General features: G+C 40.5%; 1 non-coding gene across 1 annotated transcript; it reads right to left on the minus strand.

Annotated features, from left to right (window-relative positions):
* Positions 1–446: 446 nt before the first annotated feature.
* On the minus strand, positions 447–550 carry LOC147509898 (small nucleolar RNA R71). The gene has a single exon (XR_015219639.1). It is a non-coding gene; the product is annotated as a small nucleolar RNA R71 (small nucleolar RNA).
* Positions 551–5,130: the final 4,580 nt, after the last annotated feature.

Consider the following 5,130-nt stretch of genomic DNA (forward strand, 5'->3'; position numbering starts at 1 on the left):
AACAAACAAGTCTATCTAGTACACCACCCACGACACCTCTAGCTATTATCACACACACCATACCCGACATAATGGTCGAAGAAAAGAGACTCCTCTCTCCCGACTTTTACAAAGCCTTGAGAGATAGCCCTAAATCTTGCATCGTTCTAGCAGAGACCCGATTGGGGATTTTGAATCCCCAAACATATTTAATTTGTTACCCGCTTTTCATGGGTTAGACCATGAAAAACCTTATCGCCATTACGCGTAGGATTGAACAAGTCCTTACAACATTCCATCATCCTACGGTAGGTGCGGAACAAATTAAACTGAGGGTATTCCCTTTCACATTAGCCGATAAGGCGGCGTCTTGGTTAACTGCCCAAGCGCCTAATTCTGTGGACTCGTGGGCTAAACTTGTTCAGTTGTTTATGGAACATTTTTACCCACCCCTAAAGACGGATGAGATGCTTTCCAAGATTCATTTTTTCCGGCAGAATCCTCATGAATCATTTTCTGAGGCATAGAATCGTTTCACCGATCTCCTTATAGAGTGTCCACATCATAACTTAGCTAAAGACACGTTAGTTCGTGCCTTTTCAAAGGTCTTCTACACCACCATAAAGAAGTCCTTGACATAATGAATGGGGTAGTTTCCTAAGTAAAGGAGCCTCTGAGGCTTACAAATTTTAGAAGACCAAACTAAACGGAATAATAATTAGGGGGTAGTGATTATATCCCCATTTCGCCTAGTTCTTCTTCAATCAAGGTCCGGTATGTTATGTTTGAGAAGAAAACCGATCCGTAACTTAAAAATTTACTCGAATCTCTAACTAAAAAGTAGAGGCTATTTCGCTCAACAAAAGCCTATCCCCGTCATGAATGTAAACTCCAACCCATGTAATTTCTGTTTGAGTCCAGAGCACCCTGACGATTATTGTCCTCTAGCTTATGAACAACAACCACCAGAACAAGATAATGTTTACTCTATTAATAACTATCCTATTCCTAACGCCCCTTGGAGACAACATCCCAACTTCAGTTGGAGAAATAATCAATAAGTAACACCTCCAGGGTACAATAATCAAAACGTTAGGCAAGCAAACAATTATAACCAAGCTCCACCTAGGCAAGGACAAGGACAAGGACAAAGACAAGGTCAAGGGAATTATAATAATTATAACAACCAAGCGCAACCACGACAAGGTCAAGCACAAGGTCAGAATAATTATAATAATTATAATACCAATAGAGGTATCGTTCCGGTTAATAATAATAACTATCACAACCCACCCATAAATAATCAACGAGAGATAGTTCCAGTCGCACCACCCGTGACTACTACACCTACACAACCGGATCGTATCGACGCCTTTATACAAGTTACCCAACAACTTTTCCAGACAATGACTCAATCAAACCAACAGATTTTACAATCCATAAATCAGGGCATACAACAGTTAGCCCAAGCTTAAAGCCCAACCAAAAGGCGTGTTTCCGGATGTTTATACCAAACCCTAAAACAGCAAACACAGCCTTTGAGGTAAACGGTAATTCTAGTACGGAAACTACAATTGTAGGTGACCTAAATGCCATCACCACTCTCCGTTCTGGAAGAGTGGTTGATAACAAAGTAACTACGCCTATAGTTACCCCATCGATTTCTCCCTACACGGATATCGAACTAGATACCACAATAGAAACTGAGGAGCCTACCACGGTAGAGGTACCAGTTAAATCACAACCAAAGAAACCGAAAGCCAAGGTTACATAGCAAGTAGAGCCATATGCGAAATATAGAATTAAACCACCGTTCCTCAAAAATTAGCCATGCTAACCGGGGATACAAACTTTGAGGAAATTAGAACGCGTTTTCAAGAATCTAACGATAAACCTTCCTTTTTCGAAGCTATTAAAAAGCTACCTAACCACGCTTAAGTTTCTTAAAGAGTTGTGCACTACTAGGCGTAAGACCAACATACCTAAAGACGCCTTTTTAACTGAACAGGTTCCCAACTTTATCCTAAAAATAATGGAATTGTTAAGTACAAGGACCCCGGTCGATCCCATGTAAAATGCACCTTAGGAGATTCCCACACGACGACCACCTTATTAGACCGGGGGCGAGTGTTAACTTACTCCCCGTGATTACTTGTATAAACAAATAGGGTCTGAGGAAATGCAACCTACAAAAATAACGCGTTGCAATTAGCGGACGTGTCAATTAAGTATCCTAAAGGTGTAGTGGAAAACGTGCTTGTTAAGGTTCAGATTTCTACTATCCCGCTGATTTTGTTATCCTCGATACGTAAGTCGCTAATGACTCTGTGACGCATCATCTTAGGGCGCCCTTCTTGGCAACCGCCAACGCGCTTTATAAATTGTCGCGATGGAAAGATGTCCTTATCTTTTGGCCATCTTTTTCCGCCGAGGTAAATGTTTTAAAATGATGAAACAGCTTACCAAATTCGATGCGTAGATGGGGAGGTTAGCATGATCGAGAGTTTAGCTCAAGATTATTTTAACAACACGTTTCACGAAAACAATATGTACAAATTCCTTTCTTTTGGAACTTCAGATTTTGTAAATGACTCCTACTTAGAGGAAGTCAACACCATCCCGAGTCCACACCAATTGTAGACCCGTCGGTTGCTCCATATATCGATTATTTAAGACTTGCTACCTAAGCAAGTCTTCATTACGCAAGATAAGGACACTTATGAAACATCAACGACATTCCGGCCCACACGGTCTTAAACCTCTTTCCCGAGTTAAAATATATTCAACTTGATCCGGATGGTAGTCACCCGATAATTATATCTTCTCTGTTAACTAAGGATGAAGAGACATGTTTAATAAGGGTGATTAGGGAACATCGGTTCGCGATTGGTTGGTCCCTAGCCGACATTAAGGGAATTGACCCTAATGTTTGCACTCATCATATCCATTTGGAGGATAACGCGAAGACTTTCGCGAACCTCGGCACGCTTGAACCCCGCCATGAAAGAGGTGGTTAGGGAAGAAGTCTTGCGATTACTCGATGCGGGTATTATATACCCAATCTCCGATAGCGAATGGGTAAGTCCCATTCATGTAGTTCCTAAAAATCGGGGAGTTACCATGGTGCGTAACGGGAAGGGTGACTATGTTGTCACGCAAGGTCCTATGAAATGGAGAATCAGATATTGATTCTGAGACGTTTAAATGCTATGACACGAAAAGGATCACTTTCCCCTTACCATTTATAGATCGATGCTAGAACGCCTAGCTGGTCATGCCTTTTATTGTTTTACGGATGGCTACTCGGCTATTTTCAGATTATTATTGATATTGATGACCAAGAAAAGACAACTTTCACATGTCCCTTCGGAACATATGCCTATAAACGAATGCCTTTTGGCCTTTGTAATGCCCCCCGGTACCTTCCAAATGATGTATGCTTCATATATTTAGTGACATGGTAGAGTGCTTTATGGAAGTGTTCATGGATGATTTTTCTATCTATGGAGACTCCTTTACGAACGCTTGTCTAACCCGTCTAAGGTCTTGACACGGTGTGAAGAAAAGAGCCTCGCTTTTAAATTGGGAAAAGTGTCATTTCATGGTCAAAAAGGGCATAGTACTAGGTCATATTGTATCTAGTGATGGCATCAAGTAGATAAAGCCAAACTAGATAAGATAGCTTAATTCTACCTAAACCACGGACTGTCCGGTGAGATTAGAGCCTTTCTAAGCCATGAGGGTTTTTATAGGCGTTTCATTAAAGATTTTTCAAAATAGCTAGGCCTTTAACTAACCTGCTTTTGAAGGATGCAATCTTTGATTTTAATTTTAATCGTAAACAGGCTTTTGAAACCTTAAAAGCCTAACCACTGCACCTATTATACTGACCTCGATTGGTCTAAACCTTTCGAACTCATGTGTGATGCTAGTGACTATGCAGGTTGGTGCCGTCTTGGGACGTAAACTAGATAATAAGTCCATTGTTATTTATTATGCTAGTAAAATATTAAACGATGCTCAACGGAATTATACAACTACTGAAAAAGAATTTTAGCTGTCATTTATGCTTTAGATAAGTTTTGTCCTTATTTGGTTGGTTCTAAAAAACTTTAGTTTACACGGACCATGCAAATTTTAGGTACCTTCTTGCAAAGAAGGATGCTAAGCAGAATTAATCCGATGGATTCTTCTCCTGCAAGAGTTCATATTAGAAATAAAGGACAAAAGAGGGGTCGAAAACGTAGTTGCCGACCACTTATCTAGACTTACAAATGACGATAGTAGTGATTCTGAGTCCATACCGGACTCTTTTCCTGATGAGCATCTGTATGCTATTTTTTCATCACCATGGTATGCGGACATCGTAAATTATTTAGCGGCTGATGTTATGCCTTATAATTGGTCAAGAAATGAACGTAAGAAGTTCTTGGCCAGAGTCAAGTTATACTACTGGGATGAGCCCTACCTTTTTAAGTATTATGCGGATCGATTATTCGCCGTTGCATTCCCCGGTGGGAATATAATGAAGTTCTATCGCTCGCCATGACAAAGAGTGTGGTGGCCACTTTAGTGGAATGAAAACAGCCGCTAAAGTTCTTCAATGTGGATTTTATTGGCCTACCCTTTTTAAGGATGCCCAAGTGCATTGCAAGACGTGTATTCGTTGCCAACAACTTGGGCGAATCACGAAGCGTAATATGATGCCATTAAATCCAATCTTGATAGTAGAAATTTTTATGTTTGGGGTATTGATTTCATGGGCCCTTTCCCCTATTTCCCACGGTTATATTTATATTCTAGTTGCGTGGACTACGTGTCTAAATGGATAGAGGCCCTAGCTTGCCGTAGCAATGACCATAAGACCGTTGTATTTTTATTAAAGAATATATTTTCTCGGTCGGTTTGGCATTCCTAAAGCCATCATTAGTGATGGTGGAACACATTTTGCAAATGAGTTGTTGCATCCCTAGTGAAAAAGTATGGAGTTACACACAAAGTAGCAACTCCTTATCATCCACAAACTAGCGGACAAGTAGAAGTTTCTAATAGGGAAATCAAAAAGATTTTAGAAACAACAAGAAACCCCGATAGGAAAGATCGGGTCGAAGTTGCGTCTATCGGATGCCTTATGGGCATATAGAACTGCTT

Source organism: Coptis chinensis, chromosome 3, assembly GCF_015680905.1.
Source record: "Coptis chinensis isolate HL-2020 chromosome 3, ASM1568090v1, whole genome shotgun sequence".
NCBI lineage: Eukaryota > Viridiplantae > Streptophyta > Magnoliopsida > Ranunculales > Ranunculaceae > Coptis > Coptis chinensis.